Source organism: Cyanistes caeruleus, chromosome 11, assembly GCF_971803275.1.
Source record: "Cyanistes caeruleus chromosome 11, bCyaCae1.hap1.1, whole genome shotgun sequence".
In the NCBI taxonomy this organism is placed as follows: Eukaryota; Metazoa; Chordata; class Aves; order Passeriformes; family Paridae; genus Cyanistes; species Cyanistes caeruleus.
The window spans coordinates 23,192,801-23,211,554 of record NC_141711.1 but is presented as its reverse complement, the minus strand read 5'-3'; the positions used below and the strand labels follow the sequence as shown (position 1 = coordinate 23,211,554).

General features: G+C 50.4%; 1 long non-coding RNA gene across 1 annotated transcript; it reads right to left on the bottom strand.

The window, feature by feature from the left end:
* Positions 1-6,194: 6,194 nt before the first annotated feature.
* On the bottom strand, positions 6,195-18,269 carry LOC147651150 (uncharacterized). Its single transcript, XR_015274828.1, has 9 exons — positions 18,095-18,269; positions 17,750-17,983; positions 14,925-17,456; positions 14,580-14,813; positions 11,756-14,287; positions 11,411-11,644; positions 8,586-11,117; positions 8,241-8,474; positions 6,195-7,948 (listed from the first exon to the last, which is right to left on the bottom strand). It is a non-coding gene; the product is annotated as an uncharacterized LOC147651150 (long non-coding RNA).
* Positions 18,270-18,754: the final 485 nt, after the last annotated feature.

Genomic DNA, 18,754 nt, shown 5'->3' with positions numbered 1-18,754 from the left:
AAATATCTACTGCTGATCGTGATCCTGGGGAATGCAGCTAAAGCCAGCCAAAAGCAATTTCTGGAAAGTCAAGCCTGCTTTACGTTTTCTGGAGTTTGGTTGTGCCAACTTCACCAGTCATTTCTAAAAAAGGAAAAGAAACTCCAAGCAAAAGAGAGAAAAACACAAAGAAACCAACCCAAACAAACCAATCAAACAAACAGATAAAACACCCCCAGTCAAACCAAAGGCAATGAGAAGTTAGGACTAGTTGTAAGGATATCACAGCAGGCGAATGGCTGCTTCCTACTTGGATCACCATCCAAAGCCACCTAGAACAACTTCTCCAAAACATATCCAACAGGAGAAATGGAAAAAGTGATCCATGGCAGCTCTGCATTGTGGTGAAGGATGAGCATGCAGTGGTCCAGATGCAGCATTGCCCACCCTCCAGGCTGCTGTTTGCTCTGCTGAAAGACTCTTGCAGGACTGTGGCCCCTCTCCATGCAATGGAAATCATTGCCACAGCTCTCAGTTGAGGCACTGGCATTTCCAGAGCCAGATTCAGGCACAATCCTACTGCCTGCTGAGCATCTGGGAAAGGTGCTGAGCATCTTCAGGCCTAGAAGCACAAAAGAGCTCAGGCTCTCCCCGAACTGGGTTTTCAGGGCAGCTTTCCATATCTCTGCAAGATTTCTTCATCCCTCAACACGTCTGACTTTATTATGTCCAACGATGCATTTGGGTTTCTTCCGTCCTCTTGTGTGCCCGTGAGTAACCTTCCACGTGGATGAAGGAGATTGTGTACAGGACAATTGATTGCGGCATTGCCATTTGGCTTCACTGTCACTCAGTTGAACACGGTCCTTATCTAAGAAGGACTTCCAAGAAATGGGTAGGAGTTTTGGCTGTGAGAGGAGCAGAAAGCACATTTTCTACAGCAAATTGCTAGCTGATGCACTTTCCTCCCTGCCAAAATAGTGATTGCCATTCATCTTCCTGGGAAGAATGTAAAGACCCATTCAGAGATGCCAGGTTCAGCTGGCCTGTGGCTTTGTGTACCTCATTTCACATGTCCAGTTTCAAGGGCCACTAAAAGAGGCTCATGTTTGCCTTGCTACCCACAAGTGCTGTAGGTATTTCCAGGAGAAGAGGGAAAACATCGCTGTCCTGTGGTGTGGTAGAAATGCCACCACAACTGTGATTCTGTGAGCAAAGACAGCCAGTGCTTTTTGAGGCAGCAGCAGCAGCTGAGAGTGTGGCAGAGCGGTTTTGATACTCTTTTTAGAGTCCTGCAAGCATTGTTCCTGAAACAACCCACAGCTTTGCAAATGTGCCCGAAGAAAATGCAAAGAGAACTGGGGTGTGAAAATCAAAGACTGTTTATCTGTAGAAGAAAAGGAACAAGAATGAACTACACCACATATTTACACTGTAAGAATATTGGTAACAACAACAACAACAACAACAACAAACTATAGAACCTATTTACCTGAGAACAGATCTAACAAAACTCTATGAAACGTATTTACAGACAACTTAAACAAACTCTAAAACCTCTATCCTGAACACAACAACTGTAAAACGTATGTACAGCAGGGTAGCATCTGTGTCTGTGATGTCCCTAAGTCCTGGAAGGAAAAACAAGTAGCACGGTCAGTGCAGTCAGGCACGGAAGGGTGTTCCATGTGCTGCCGGGCTGGGACACTGGCCCAGTGGGACTCTGCTGCCAGAAGGGAGCCTGGCTGGGGGCTGTGGCCCAGGCACTGGAACAGGGCTTGTGTGGCCCACAGCAAGCCCAGGCCAGGCCAGGGATGGCCAGCAGAATGCAGTGCATGGGCTAGCGTGTCCCTGAGCAGGGAGTGCCCAGCCCGGCCCCAGGCTGGCAGCAGGGGACCCACTCTGCCTGTGGGGAGCACCTGCCTGTTCTGCTGCTGGCATCGGTCTTCATCCCAAGACCATGTCTTCCTCCTTGTCTTTTAGATCAATATCCATCTCTTCAATAGAATCTTTCGTTTCCACCTCCATCTCTTCCTCTGTCTCGTACATATCCACATCCATCTCTTCCTCTCCAGTATCCTCTGCGTCCACTTCCATGGCTTCTTCTCTATCAGTCTGTGTATCGACGTCCGTCTCCTCCTCTCCGTCTGTGCCAGCCTGCAGAGGTAGCAAAATTTCAGCGTGGGGTCCCTTTCCCACCCTGTCCCACAGAGCTCCAGCCCAGCCAGGCAGCTGCGGGGTGTCCGCCTCCGTGGAATAGTACCATACCTCTTTTGGAACAAATGCAGACATCCTGCAGGGATGGAGAGCAAAATCCAAGCGATGGGGAGCTTTGGGGACTGCTGGGGGAATCAGGGAGCAGGTGGCAACAAGGTGACAGGGGTAGGCTTGGAGCAGGGTGAATGAAGAGCGTGCTGGCACAAGGAGCCAAGGGTTGTGTTGTGGCCGTTGCTGGATGCTGGAAGTTCTAGCTGGAGCGTGCACTGTGACATCACCGCCAGGAGTTGAGGCCCAGGCTGAAGTGGACAACGGAGACCGTCGAATGAATGATGGAATCCCTGGGTGCTTGGGCTTGGAAGGGACCCTAAAGACTATCTTGTTCCAAGCGGAGCAATCTTCGCCCAGAATAGGTTGCTCAGAGCCCCGCTCCCAGCTGGCCTTGGATGTTGCCAAGGATGGAGCATCCCCAGCCTCTGTGCACAGCCTGGGCCAGTGGCCCAGCAGCCGGAGTGGAAAAGAGCAGCTTCATTAGATCCAACTTCAAGCTCACTCCTGCAGTTGAAAGGCTTCTCCTCTCTGTGCCCATCTTTCCTAGAGCTGCAGGGAGGCCTCGCCAGCCCCCTTCTCTTTCCAGGCTGAGCATCCTCAGCCCCACACGGACAGCAGTCCGATGCGTGGCAGTCAAGGCTAAAGGGTAGCAAATGGCTACATCAGGAAGTGAGAGATGGAAGCTTTTGGAGATGGAAGCTTTACCTCTAAATGTAGAAAAGAAAGCAAAGTGGAGGGGGAAATGGTGGGACTCTGGCTCTGTTCTAACTGGCGAAGATTTTCTTCTCTTCTTTTCTGTCGTGCTAACCCAAGTTTTGTTGTTTGAAAGGAGGTTTGGCAAAATATCCATCGTCTTCTCCACTGCTGAAACACTGAACAACATCTGGGCAGGCTGAGGATGCAGAGCAAAACCTGCAAATATCTACTGCTGATCGTGATCCTGGGGAATGCAGCTAAAGCCAGCCAAAAGCAATTTCTGGAAAGTCAAGCCTGCTTTACGTTTTCTGGAGTTTGGTTGTGCCAACTTCACCAGTCATTTCTAAAAAAGGAAAAGAAACTCCAAGCAAAAGAGAGAAAAACACAAAGAAACCAACCCAAACAAACCAATCAAACAAACAGATAAAACACCCCCAGTCAAACCAAAGGCAATGAGAAGTTAGGACTAGTTGTAAGGATATCACAGCAGGCGAATGGCTGCTTCCTACTTGGATCACCATCCAAAGCCACCTAGAACAACTTCTCCAAAACATATCCAACAGGAGAAATGGAAAAAGTGATCCATGGCAGCTCTGCATTGTGGTGAAGGATGAGCATGCAGTGGTCCAGATGCAGCATTGCCCACCCTCCAGGCTGCTGTTTGCTCTGCTGAAAGACTCTTGCAGGACTGTGGCCCCTCTCCATGCAATGGAAATCATTGCCACAGCTCTCAGTTGAGGCACTGGCATTTCCAGAGCCAGATTCAGGCACAATCCTACTGCCTGCTGAGCATCTGGGAAAGGTGCTGAGCATCTTCAGGCCTAGAAGCACAAAAGAGCTCAGGCTCTCCCCGAACTGGGTTTTCAGGGCAGCTTTCCATATCTCTGCAAGATTTCTTCATCCCTCAACACGTCTGACTTTATTATGTCCAACGATGCATTTGGGTTTCTTCCGTCCTCTTGTGTGCCCGTGAGTAACCTTCCACGTGGATGAAGGAGATTGTGTACAGGACAATTGATTGCGGCATTGCCATTTGGCTTCACTGTCACTCAGTTGAACACGGTCCTTATCTAAGAAGGACTTCCAAGAAATGGGTAGGAGTTTTGGCTGTGAGAGGAGCAGAAAGCACATTTTCTACAGCAAATTGCTAGCTGATGCACTTTCCTCCCTGCCAAAATAGTGATTGCCATTCATCTTCCTGGGAAGAATGTAAAGACCCATTCAGAGATGCCAGGTTCAGCTGGCCTGTGGCTTTGTGTACCTCATTTCACATGTCCAGTTTCAAGGGCCACTAAAAGAGGCTCATGTTTGCCTTGCTACCCACAAGTGCTGTAGGTATTTCCAGGAGAAGAGGGAAAACATCGCTGTCCTGTGGTGTGGTAGAAATGCCACCACAACTGTGATTCTGTGAGCAAAGACAGCCAGTGCTTTTTGAGGCAGCAGCAGCAGCTGAGAGTGTGGCAGAGCGGTTTTGATACTCTTTTTAGAGTCCTGCAAGCATTGTTCCTGAAACAACCCACAGCTTTGCAAATGTGCCCGAAGAAAATGCAAAGAGAACTGGGGTGTGAAAATCAAAGACTGTTTATCTGTAGAAGAAAAGGAACCAGAATGAACTACACCACATATTTACACTGTAAGAATATTGGTAACAACAACAACAACAACAACAACAACAACAAACTATAGAACCTATTTACCTGAGAACAGATCTAACAAAACTCTATGAAACGTATTTACAGACAACTTAAACAAACTCTAAAACCTCTATCCTGAACACAACAACTGTAAAACGTATGTACAGCAGGGTAGCATCTGTGTCTGTGATGTCCCTAAGTCCTGGAAGGAAAAACAAGTAGCACGGTCAGTGCAGTCAGGCACGGAAGGGTGTTCCATGTGCTGCCGGGCTGGGACACTGGCCCAGTGGGACTCTGCTGCCAGAAGGGAGCCTGGCTGGGGGCTGTGGCCCAGGCACTGGAACAGGGCTTGTGTGGCCCACAGCAAGCCCAGGCCAGGCCAGGGATGGCCAGCAGAATGCAGTGCATGGGCTAGCGTGTCCCTGAGCAGGGAGTGCCCAGCCCGGCCCCAGGCTGGCAGCAGGGGACCCACTCTGCCTGTGGGGAGCACCTGCCTGTTCTGCTGCTGGCATCGGTCTTCATCCCAAGACCATGTCTTCCTCCTTGTCTTTTAGATCAATATCCATCTCTTCAATAGAATCTTTCGTTTCCACCTCCATCTCTTCCTCTGTCTCGTACATATCCACATCCATCTCTTCCTCTCCAGTATCCTCTGCGTCCACTTCCATGGCTTCTTCTCTATCAGTCTGTGTATCGACGTCCGTCTCCTCCTCTCCGTCTGTGCCAGCCTGCAGAGGTAGCAAAATTTCAGCGTGGGGTCCCTTTCCCACCCTGTCCCACAGAGCTCCAGCCCAGCCAGGCAGCTGCGGGGTGTCCGCCTCCGTGGAATAGTACCATACCTCTTTTGGAACAAATGCAGACATCCTGCAGGGATGGAGAGCAAAATCCAAGCGATGGGGAGCTTTGGGGACTGCTGGGGGAATCAGGGAGCAGGTGGCAACAAGGTGACAGGGGTAGGCTTGGAGCAGGGTGAATGAAGAGCGTGCTGGCACAAGGAGCCAAGGGTTGTGTTGTGGCCGTTGCTGGATGCTGGAAGTTCTAGCTGGAGCGTGCACTGTGACATCACCGCCAGGAGTTCAGGCCCAGGCTGAAGTGGACAACGGAGACCGTCGAATGAATGATGGAATCCCTGGGTGCTTGGGCTTGGAAGGGACCCTAAAGACTATCTTGTTCCAAGCGGAGCAATCTTCGCCCAGAATAGGTTGCTCAGAGCCCCGCTCCCAGCTGGCCTTGGATGTTGCCAAGGATGGAGCATCCCCAGCCTCTGTGCACAGCCTGGGCCAGTGGCCCAGCAGCCGGAGTGGAAAAGAGCAGCTTCATTAGATCCAACTTCAAGCTCACTCCTGCAGTTGAAAGGCTTCTCCTCTCTGTGCCCATCTTTCCTAGAGCTGCAGGGAGGCCTCGCCAGCCCCCTTCTCTTTCCAGGCTGAGCATCCTCAGCCCCACACGGACAGCAGTCCGATGCGTGGCAGTCAAGGCTAAAGGGTAGCAAATGGCTACATCAGGAAGTGAGAGATGGAAGCTTTTGGAGATGGAAGCTTTACCTCTAAATGTAGAAAAGAAAGCAAAGTGGAGGGGGAAATGGTGGGACTCTGGCTCTGTTCTAACTGGCGAAGATTTTCTTCTCTTCTTTTCTGTCGTGCTAACCCAAGTTTTGTTGTTTGAAAGGAGGTTTGGCAAAATATCCATCGTCTTCTCCACTGCTGAAACACTGAACAACATCTGGGCAGGCTGAGGATGCAGAGCAAAACCTGCAAATATCTACTGCTGATCGTGATCCTGGGGAATGCAGCTAAAGCCAGCCAAAAGCAATTTCTGGAAAGTCAAGCCTGCTTTACGTTTTCTGGAGTTTGGTTGTGCCAACTTCACCAGTCATTTCTAAAAAAGGAAAAGAAACTCCAAGCAAAAGAGAGAAAAACACAAAGAAACCAACCCAAACAAACCAATCAAACAAACAGATAAAACACCCCCAGTCAAACCAAAGGCAATGAGAAGTTAGGACTAGTTGTAAGGATATCACAGCAGGCGAATGGCTGCTTCCTACTTGGATCACCATCCAAAGCCACCTAGAACAACTTCTCCAAAACATATCCAACAGGAGAAATGGAAAAAGTGATCCATGGCAGCTCTGCATTGTGGTGAAGGATGAGCATGCAGTGGTCCAGATGCAGCATTGCCCACCCTCCAGGCTGCTGTTTGCTCTGCTGAAAGACTCTTGCAGGACTGTGGCCCCTCTCCATGCAATGGAAATCATTGCCACAGCTCTCAGTTGAGGCACTGGCATTTCCAGAGCCAGATTCAGGCACAATCCTACTGCCTGCTGAGCATCTGGGAAAGGTGCTGAGCATCTTCAGGCCTAGAAGCACAAAAGAGCTCAGGCTCTCCCCGAACTGGGTTTTCAGGGCAGCTTTCCATATCTCTGCAAGATTTCTTCATCCCTCAACACGTCTGACTTTATTATGTCCAACGATGCATTTGGGTTTCTTCCGTCCTCTTGTGTGCCCGTGAGTAACCTTCCACGTGGATGAAGGAGATTGTGTACAGGACAATTGATTGCGGCATTGCCATTTGGCTTCACTGTCACTCAGTTGAACACGGTCCTTATCTAAGAAGGACTTCCAAGAAATGGGTAGGAGTTTTGGCTGTGAGAGGAGCAGAAAGCACATTTTCTACAGCAAATTGCTAGCTGATGCACTTTCCTCCCTGCCAAAATAGTGATTGCCATTCATCTTCCTGGGAAGAATGTAAAGACCCATTCAGAGATGCCAGGTTCAGCTGGCCTGTGGCTTTGTGTACCTCATTTCACATGTCCAGTTTCAAGGGCCACTAAAAGAGGCTCATGTTTGCCTTGCTACCCACAAGTGCTGTAGGTATTTCCAGGAGAAGAGGGAAAACATCGCTGTCCTGTGGTGTGGTAGAAATGCCACCACAACTGTGATTCTGTGAGCAAAGACAGCCAGTGCTTTTTGAGGCAGCAGCAGCAGCTGAGAGTGTGGCAGAGCGGTTTTGATACTCTTTTTAGAGTCCTGCAAGCATTGTTCCTGAAACAACCCACAGCTTTGCAAATGTGCCCGAAGAAAATGCAAAGAGAACTGGGGTGTGAAAATCAAAGACTGTTTATCTGTAGAAGAAAAGGAACAAGAATGAACTACACCACATATTTACACTGTAAGAATATTGGTAACAACAACAACAACAACAACAACAACAACAAACTATAGAACCTATTTACCTGAGAACAGATCTAACAAAACTCTATGAAACGTATTTACAGACAACTTAAACAAACTCTAAAACCTCTATCCTGAACACAACAACTGTAAAACGTATGTACAGCAGGGTAGCATCTGTGTCTGTGATGTCCCTAAGTCCTGGAAGGAAAAACAAGTAGCACGGTCAGTGCAGTCAGGCACGGAAGGGTGTTCCATGTGCTGCCGGGCTGGGACACTGGCCCAGTGGGACTCTGCTGCCAGAAGGGAGCCTGGCTGGGGGCTGTGGCCCAGGCACTGGAACAGGGCTTGTGTGGCCCACAGCAAGCCCAGGCCAGGCCAGGGATGGCCAGCAGAATGCAGTGCATGGGCTAGCGTGTCCCTGAGCAGGGAGTGCCCAGCCCGGCCCCAGGCTGGCAGCAGGGGACCCACTCTGCCTGTGGGGAGCACCTGCCTGTTCTGCTGCTGGCATCGGTCTTCATCCCAAGACCATGTCTTCCTCCTTGTCTTTTAGATCAATATCCATCTCTTCAATAGAATCTTTCGTTTCCACCTCCATCTCTTCCTCTGTCTCGTACATATCCACATCCATCTCTTCCTCTCCAGTATCCTCTGCGTCCACTTCCATGGCTTCTTCTCTATCAGTCTGTGTATCGACGTCCGTCTCCTCCTCTCCGTCTGTGCCAGCCTGCAGAGGTAGCAAAATTTCAGCGTGGGGTCCCTTTCCCACCCTGTCCCACAGAGCTCCAGCCCAGCCAGGCAGCTGCGGGGTGTCCGCCTCCGTGGAATAGTATCATACCTCTTTTGGAACAAATGCAGACATCCTGCAGGGATGGAGAGCAAAATCCAAGCGATGGGGAGCTTTGGGGACTGCTGGGGGAATCAGGGAGCAGGTGGCAACAAGGTGACAGGGGTAGGCTTGGAGCAGGGTGAATGAAGAGCGTGCTGGCACAAGGAGCCAAGGGTTGTGTTGTGGCCGTTGCTGGATGCTGGAAGTTCTAGCTGGAGCGTGCACTGTGACATCACCGCCAGGAGTTGAGGCCCAGGCTGAAGTGGACAACGGAGACCGTCGAATGAATGATGGAATCCCTGGGTGCTTGGGCTTGGAAGGGACCCTAAAGACTATCTTGTTCCAAGCGGAGCAATCTTCGCCCAGAATAGGTTGCTCAGAGCCCCGCTCCCAGCTGGCCTTGGATGTTGCCAAGGATGGAGCATCCCCAGCCTCTGTGCACAGCCTGGGCCAGTGGCCCAGCAGCCGGAGTGGAAAAGAGCAGCTTCATTAGATCCAACTTCAAGCTCACTCCTGCAGTTGAAAGGCTTCTCCTCTCTGTGCCCATCTTTCCTAGAGCTGCAGGGAGGCCTCGCCAGCCCCCTTCTCTTTCCAGGCTGAGCATCCTCAGCCCCACACGGACAGCAGTCCGATGCGTGGCAGTCAAGGCTAAAGGGTAGCAAATGGCTACATCAGGAAGTGAGAGATGGAAGCTTTTGGAGATGGAAGCTTTACCTCTAAATGTAGAAAAGAAAGCAAAGTGGAGGGGGAAATGGTGGGACTCTGGCTCTGTTCTAACTGGCGAAGATTTTCTTCTCTTCTTTTCTGTCGTGCTAACCCAAGTTTTGTTGTTTGAAAGGAGGTTTGGCAAAATATCCATCGTCTTCTCCACTGCTGAAACACTGAACAACATCTGGGCAGGCTGAGGATGCAGAGCAAAACCTGCAAATATCTACTGCTGATCGTGATCCTGGGGAATGCAGCTAAAGCCAGCCAAAAGCAATTTCTGGAAAGTCAAGCCTGCTTTACGTTTTCTGGAGTTTGGTTGTGCCAACTTCACCAGTCATTTCTAAAAAAGGAAAAGAAACTCCAAGCAAAAGAGAGAAAAACACAAAGAAACCAACCCAAACAAACCAATCAAACAAACAGATAAAACACCCCCAGTCAAACCAAAGGCAATGAGAAGTTAGGACTAGTTGTAAGGATATCACAGCAGGCGAATGGCTGCTTCCTACTTGGATCACCATCCAAAGCCACCTAGAACAACTTCTCCAAAACATATCCAACAGGAGAAATGGAAAAAGTGATCCATGGCAGCTCTGCATTGTGGTGAAGGATGAGCATGCAGTGGTCCAGATGCAGCATTGCCCACCCTCCAGGCTGCTGTTTGCTCTGCTGAAAGACTCTTGCAGGACTGTGGCCCCTCTCCATGCAATGGAAATCATTGCCACAGCTCTCAGTTGAGGCACTGGCATTTCCAGAGCCAGATTCAGGCACAATCCTACTGCCTGCTGAGCATCTGGGAAAGGTGCTGAGCATCTTCAGGCCTAGAAGCACAAAAGAGCTCAGGCTCTCCCCGAACTGGGTTTTCAGGGCAGCTTTCCATATCTCTGCAAGATTTCTTCATCCCTCAACACGTCTGACTTTATTATGTCCAACGATGCATTTGGGTTTCTTCCGTCCTCTTGTGTGCCCGTGAGTAACCTTCCACGTGGATGAAGGAGATTGTGTACAGGACAATTGATTGCGGCATTGCCATTTGGCTTCACTGTCACTCAGTTGAACACGGTCCTTATCTAAGAAGGACTTCCAAGAAATGGGTAGGAGTTTTGGCTGTGAGAGGAGCAGAAAGCACATTTTCTACAGCAAATTGCTAGCTGATGCACTTTCCTCCCTGCCAAAATAGTGATTGCCATTCATCTTCCTGGGAAGAATGTAAAGACCCATTCAGAGATGCCAGGTTCAGCTGGCCTGTGGCTTTGTGTACCTCATTTCACATGTCCAGTTTCAAGGGCCACTAAAAGAGGCTCATGTTTGCCTTGCTACCCACAAGTGCTGTAGGTATTTCCAGGAGAAGAGGGAAAACATCGCTGTCCTGTGGTGTGGTAGAAATGCCACCACAACTGTGATTCTGTGAGCAAAGACAGCCAGTGCTTTTTGAGGCAGCAGCAGCAGCTGAGAGTGTGGCAGAGCGGTTTTGATACTCTTTTTAGAGTCCTGCAAGCATTGTTCCTGAAACAACCCACAGCTTTGCAAATGTGCCCGAAGAAAATGCAAAGAGAACTGGGGTGTGAAAATCAAAGACTGTTTATCTGTAGAAGAAAAGGAACCAGAATGAACTACACCACATATTTACACTGTAAGAATATTGGTAACAACAACAACAACAACAACAACAACAACAAACTATAGAACCTATTTACCTGAGAACAGATCTAACAAAACTCTATGAAACGTATTTACAGACAACTTAAACAAACTCTAAAACCTCTATCCTGAACACAACAACTGTAAAACGTATGTACAGCAGGGTAGCATCTGTGTCTGTGATGTCCCTAAGTCCTGGAAGGAAAAACAAGTAGCACGGTCAGTGCAGTCAGGCACGGAAGGGTGTTCCATGTGCTGCCGGGCTGGGACACTGGCCCAGTGGGACTCTGCTGCCAGAAGGGAGCCTGGCTGGGGGCTGTGGCCCAGGCACTGGAACAGGGCTTGTGTGGCCCACAGCAAGCCCAGGCCAGGCCAGGGATGGCCAGCAGAATGCAGTGCATGGGCTAGCGTGTCCCTGAGCAGGGAGTGCCCAGCCCGGCCCCAGGCTGGCAGCAGGGGACCCCACTCTGCCTGTGGGGAGCACCTGCCTGTTCTGCTGCTGGCATCGGTCTTCATCCCAAGACCATGTCTTCCTCCTTGTCTTTTAGATCAATATCCATCTCTTCAATAGAATCTTTCGTTTCCACCTCCATCTCTTCCTCTGTCTCGTACATATCCACATCCATCTCTTCCTCTCCAGTATCCTCTGCGTCCACTTCCATGGCTTCTTCTCTATCAGTCTGTGTATCGACGTCCGTCTCCTCCTCTCCGTCTGTGCCAGCCTGCAGAGGTAGCAAAATTTCAGCGTGGGGTCCCTTTCCCACCCTGTCCCACAGAGCTCCAGCCCAGCCAGGCAGCTGCGGGGTGTCCGCCTCCGTGGAATAGTATCATACCTCTTTTGGAACAAATGCAGACATCCTGCAGGGATGGAGAGCAAAATCCAAGCGATGGGGAGCTTTGGGGACTGCTGGGGGAATCAGGGAGCAGGTGGCAACAAGGTGACAGGGGTAGGCTTGGAGCAGGGTGAATGAAGAGCGTGCTGGCACAAGGAGCCAAGGGTTGTGTTGTGGCCGTTGCTGGATGCTGGAAGTTCTAGCTGGAGCGTGCACTGTGACATCACCGCCAGGAGTTGAGGCCCAGGCTGAAGTGGACAACGGAGACCGTCGAATGAATGATGGAATCCCTGGGTGCTTGGGCTTGGAAGGGACCCTAAAGACTATCTTGTTCCAAGCGGAGCAATCTTCGCCCAGAATAGGTTGCTCAGAGCCCCGCTCCCAGCTGGCCTTGGATGTTGCCAAGGATGGAGCATCCCCAGCCTCTGTGCACAGCCTGGGCCAGTGGCCCAGCAGCCGGAGTGGAAAAGAGCAGCTTCATTAGATCCAACTTCAAGCTCACTCCTGCAGTTGAAAGGCTTCTCCTCTCTGTGCCCATCTTTCCTAGAGCTGCAGGGAGGCCTCGCCAGCCCCCTTCTCTTTCCAGGCTGAGCATCCTCAGCCCCACACGGACAGCAGTCCGATGCGTGGCAGTCAAGGCTAAAGGGTAGCAAATGGCTACATCAGGAAGTGAGAGATGGAAGCTTTTGGAGATGGAAGCTTTACCTCTAAATGTAGAAAAGAAAGCAAAGTGGAGGGGGAAATGGTGGGACTCTGGCTCTGTTCTAACTGGCGAAGATTTTCTTCTCTTCTTTTCTGTCGTGCTAACCCAAGTTTTGTTGTTTGAAAGGAGGTTTGGCAAAATATCCATCGTCTTCTCCACTGCTGAAACACTGAACAACATCTGGGCAGGCTGAGGATGCAGAGCAAAACCTGCAAATATCTACTGCTGATCGTGATCCTGGGGAATGCAGCTAAAGCCAGCCAAAAGCAATTTCTGGAAAGTCAAGCCTGCTTTACGTTTTCTGGAGTTTGGTTGTGCCAACTTCACCAGTCATTTCTAAAAAAGGAAAAGAAACTCCAAGCAAAAGAGAGAAAAACACAAAGAAACCAACCCAAACAAACCAATCAAACAAACAGATAAAACACCCCCAGTCAAACCAAAGGCAATGAGAAGTTAGGACTAGTTGTAAGGATATCACAGCAGGCGAATGGCTGCTTCCTACTTGGATCACCATCCAAAGCCACCTAGAACAACTTCTCCAAAACATATCCAACAGGAGAAATGGAAAAAGTGATCCATGGCAGCTCTGCATTGTGGTGAAGGATGAGCATGCAGTGGTCCAGATGCAGCATTGCCCACCCTCCAGGCTGCTGTTTGCTCTGCTGAAAGACTCTTGCAGGACTGTGGCCCCTCTCCATGCAATGGAAATCATTGCCACAGCTCTCAGTTGAGGCACTGGCATTTCCAGAGCCAGATTCAGGCACAATCCTACTGCCTGCTGAGCATCTGGGAAAGGTGCTGAGCATCTTCAGGCCTAGAAGCACAAAAGAGCTCAGGCTCTCCCCGAACTGGGTTTTCAGGGCAGCTTTCCATATCTCTGCAAGATTTCTTCATCCCTCAACACGTCTGACTTTATTATGTCCAACGATGCATTTGGGTTTCTTCCGTCCTCTTGTGTGCCCGTGAGTAACCTTCCACGTGGATGAAGGAGATTGTGTACAGGACAATTGATTGCGGCATTGCCATTTGGCTTCACTGTCACTCAGTTGAACACGGTCCTTATCTAAGAAGGACTTCCAAGAAATGGGTAGGAGTTTTGGCTGTGAGAGGAGCAGAAAGCACATTTTCTACAGCAAATTGCTAGCTGATGCACTTTCCTCCCTGCCAAAATAGTGATTGCCATTCATCTTCCTGGGAAGAATGTAAAGACCCATTCAGAGATGCCAGGTTCAGCTGGCCTGTGGCTTTGTGTACCTCATTTCACATGTCCAGTTTCAAGGGCCACTAAAAGAGGCTCATGTTTGCCTTGCTACCCACAAGTGCTGTAGGTATTTCCAGGAGAAGAGGGAAAACATCGCTGTCCTGTGGTGTGGTAGAAATGCCACCACAACTGTGATTCTGTGAGCAAAGACAGCCAGTGCTTTTTGAGGCAGCAGCAGCAGCTGAGAGTGTGGCAGAGCGGTTTTGATACTCTTTTTAGAGTCCTGCAAGCATTGTTCCTGAAACAACCCACAGCTTTGCAAATGTGCCCGAAGAAAATGCAAAGAGAACTGGGGTGTGAAAATCAAAGACTGTTTATCTGTAGAAGAAAAGGAACAAGAATGAACTACACCACATATTTACACTGTAAGAATATTGGTAACAACAACAACAACAACAACAACAACAACAAACTATAGAACCTATTTACCTGAGAACAGATCTAACAAAACTCTATGAAACGTATTTACAGACAACTTAAACAAACTCTAAAACCTCTATCCTGAACACAACAACTGTAAAACGTATGTACAGCAGGGTAGCATCTGTGTCTGTGATGTCCCTAAGTCCTGGAAGGAAAAACAAGTAGCACGGTCAGTGCAGTCAGGCACGGAAGGGTGTTCCATGTGCTGCCGGGCTGGGACACTGGCCCAGTGGGACTCTGCTGCCAGAAGGGAGCCTGGCTGGGGGCTGTGGCCCAGGCACTGGAACAGGGCTTGTGTGGCCCACAGCAAGCCCAGGCCAGGCCAGGGATGGCCAGCAGAATGCAGTGCATGGGCTAGCGTGTCCCTGAGCAGGGAGTGCCCAGCCCGGCCCCAGGCTGGCAGCAGGGGACCCACTCTGCCTGTGGGGAGCACCTGCCTGTTCTGCTGCTGGCATCGGTCTTCATCCCAAGACCATGTCTTCCTCCTTGTCTTTTAGATCAATATCCATCTCTTCAATAGAATCTTTCGTTTCCACCTCCATCTCTTCCTCTGTCTCGTACATATCCACATCCATCTCTTCCTCTCCAGTATCCTCTGCGTCCACTTCCATGGCTTCTTCTCTATCAGTCTGTGTATCGACGTCCGTCTCCTCCTCTCCGTCTGTGCCAGCCTGCAGAGGTAGCAAAATTTCAGCGTGGGGTCCCTTTCCCACCCTGTCCCACAGAGCTCCAGCCCAGCCAGGCAGCTGCGGGGTGTCCGCCTCCGTGGAATAGTATCATACCTCTTTTGGAACAAATGCAGACATCCTGCAGGGATGGAGAGCAAAATCCAAGCGATGGGGAGCTTTGGGGACTGCTGGGGGAATCAGGGAGCAGGTGGCAACAAGGTGACAGGGGTAGGCTTGGAGCAGGGTGAATGAAGAGCGTGCTGGCACAAGGAGCCAAGGGTTGTGTTGTGGCCGTTGCTGGATGCTGGAAGTTCTAGCTGGAGCGTGCACTGTGACATCACCGCCAGGAGTTGAGGCCCAGGCTGAAGTGGACAACGGAGACCGTCGAATGAATGATGGAATCCCTGGGTGCTTGGGCTTGGAAGGGACCCTAAAGACTATCTTGTTCCAAGCGGAGCAATCTTCGCCCAGAATAGGTTGCTCAGAGCCCCGCTCCCAGCTGGCCTTGGATGTTGCCAAGGATGGAGCATCCCCAGCCTCTGTGCACAGCCTGGGCCAGTGGCCCAGCAGCCGGAGTGGAAAAGAGCAGCTTCATTAGATCCAACTTCAAGCTCACTCCTGCAGTTGAAAGGCTTCTCCTCTCTGTGCCCATCTTTCCTAGAGCTGCAGGGAGGCCTCGCCAGCCCCCTTCTCTTTCCAGGCTGAGCATCCTCAGCCCCACACGGACAGCAGTCCGATGCGTGGCAGTCAAGGCTAAAGGGTAGCAAATGGCTACATCAGGAAGTGAGAGATGGAAGCTTTTGGAGATGGAAGCTTTACCTCTAAATGTAGAAAAGAAAGCAAAGTGGAGGGGGAAATGGTGGGACTCTGGCTCTGTTCTAACTGGCGAAGATTTTCTTCTCTTCTTTTCTGTCGTGCTAACCCAAGTTTTGTTGTTTGAAAGGAGGTTTGGCAAAATATCCATCGTCTTCTCCACTGCTGAAACACTGAACAACATCTGGGCAGGCTGAGGATGCAGAGCAAAACCTGCAAATATCTACTGCTGATCGTGATCCTGGGGAATGCAGCTAAAGCCAGCCAAAAGCAATTTCTGGAAAGTCAAGCCTGCTTTACGTTTTCTGGAGTTTGGTTGTGCCAACTTCACCAGTCATTTCTAAAAAAGGAAAAGAAACTCCAAGCAAAAGAGAGAAAAACACAAAGAAACCAACCCAAACAAACCAATCAAACAAACAGATAAAACACCCCCAGTCAAACCAAAGGCAATGAGAAGTTAGGACTAGTTGTAAGGATATCACAGCAGGCGAATGGCTGCTTCCTACTTGGATCACCATCCAAAGCCACCTAGAACAACTTCTCCAAAACATATCCAACAGGAGAAATGGAAAAAGTGATCCATGGCAGCTCTGCATTGTGGTGAAGGATGAGCATGCAGTGGTCCAGATGCAGCATTGCCCACCCTCCAGGCTGCTGTTTGCTCTGCTGAAAGACTCTTGCAGGACTGTGGCCCCTCTCCATGCAATGGAAATCATTGCCACAGCTCTCAGTTGAGGCACTGGCATTTCCAGAGCCAGATTCAGGCACAATCCTACTGCCTGCTGAGCATCTGGGAAAGGTGCTGAGCATCTTCAGGCCTAGAAGCACAAAAGAGCTCAGGCTCTCCCCGAACTGGGTTTTCAGGGCAGCTTTCCATATCTCTGCAAGATTTCTTCATCCCTCAACACGTCTGACTTTATTATGTCCAACGATGCATTTGGGTTTCTTCCGTCCTCTTGTGTGCCCGTGAGTAACCTTCCACGTGGATGAAGGAGATTGTGTACAGGACAATTGATTGCGGCATTGCCATTTGGCTTCACTGTCACTCAGTTGAACACGGTCCTTATCTAAGAAGGACTTCCAAGAAATGGGTAGGAGTTTTGGCTGTGAGAGGAGCAGAAAGCACATTTTCTACAGCAAATTGCTAGCTGATGCACTTTCCTCCCTGCCAAAATAGTGATTGCCATTCATCTTCCTGGGAAGAATGTAAAGACCCATTCAGAGATGCCAGGTTCAGCTGGCCTGTGGCTTTGTGTACCTCATTTCACATGTCCAGTTTCAAGGGCCACTAAAAGAGGCTCATGTTTGCCTTGCTACCCACAAGTGCTGTAGGTATTTCCAGGAGAAGAGGGAAAACATCGCTGTCCTGTGGTGTGGTAGAAATGCCACCACAACTGTGATTCTGTGAGCAAAGACAGCCAGTGCTTTTTGAGGCAGCAGCAGCAGCTGAGAGTGTGGCAGAGCGGTTTTGATACTCTTTTTAGAGTCCTGCAAGCATTGTTCCTGAAACAACCCACAGCTTTGCAAATGTGCCCGAAGAAAATGCAAAGAGAACTGGGGTGTGAAAATCAAAGACTGTTTATCTGTAGAAGAAAAGGAACCAGAATGAACTACACCACATATTTACACTGTAAGAATATTGGTAACAACAACAACAACAACAACAACAACAACAAACTATAGAACCTATTTACCTGAGAACAGATCTAACAAAACTCTATGAAACGTATTTACAGACAACTTAAACAAACTCTAAAACCTCTATCCTGAACACAACAACTGTAAAACGTATGTACAGCAGGGTAGCATCTGTGTCTGTGATGTCCCTAAGTCCTGGAAGGAAAAACAAGTAGCACGGTCAGTGCAGTCAGGCACGGAAGGGTGTTCCATGTGCTGCCGGGCTGGGACACTGGCCCAGTGGGACTCTGCTGCCAGAAGGGAGCCTGGCTGGGGGCTGTGGCCCAGGCACTGGAACAGGGCTTGTGTGGCCCACAGCAAGCCCAGGCCAGGCCAGGGATGGCCAGCAGAATGCAGTGCATGGGCTAGCGTGTCCCTGAGCAGGGAGTGCCCAGCCCGGCCCCAGGCTGGCAGCAGGGGACCCCACTCTGCCTGTGGGGAGCACCTGCCTGTTCTGCTGCTGGCATCGGTCTTCATCCCAAGACCATGTCTTCCTCCTTGTCTTTTAGATCAATATCCATCTCTTCAATAGAATCTTTCGTTTCCACCTCCATCTCTTCCTCTGTCTCGTACATATCCACATCCATCTCTTCCTCTCCAGTATCCTCTGCGTCCACTTCCATGGCTTCTTCTCTATCAGTCTGTGTATCGACGTCCGTCTCCTCCTCTCCGTCTGTGCCAGCCTGCAGAGGTAGCAAAATTTCAGCGTGGGGTCCCTTTCCCACCCTGTCCCACAGAGCTCCAGCCCAGCCAGGCAGCTGCGGGGTGTCCGCCTCCGTGGAATAGTACCATACCTCTTTTGGAACAAATGCAGACATCCTGCAGGGATGGAGAGCAAAATCCAAGCGATGGGGAGCTTTGGGGACTGCTGGGGGAATCAGGGAGCAGGTGGCAACAAGGTGACAGGGGTAGGCTTGGAGCAGGGTGAATGAAGAGCGTGCTGGCACAAGGAGCCAAGGGTTGTGTTGTGGCCGTTGCTGGATGCTGGAAGTTCTAGCTGGAGCGTGCACTGTGACATCACCGCCAGGAGTTGAGGCCCAGGCTGAAGTGGACAACGGAGACCGTCGAATGAATGATGGAATCCCTGGGTGCTTGGGCTTGGAAGGGACCCTAAAGACTATCTTGTTCCAAGCGGAGCAATCTTCGCCCAGAATAGGTTGCTCAGAGCCCCGCTCCCAGCTGGCCTTGGATGTTGCCAAGGATGGAGCATCCCCAGCCTCTGTGCACAGCCTGGGCCAGTGGCCCAGCAGCCGGAGTGGAAAAGAGCAGCTTCATTAGATCCAACTTCAAGCTCACTCCTGCAGTTGAAAGGCTTCTCCTCTCTGTGCCCATCTTTCCTAGAGCTGCAGGGAGGCCTCGCCAGCCCCCTTCTCTTTCCAGGCTGAGCATCCTCAGCCCCACACGGACAGCAGTCCGATGCGTGGCAGTCAAGGCTAAAGGGTAGCAAATGGCTA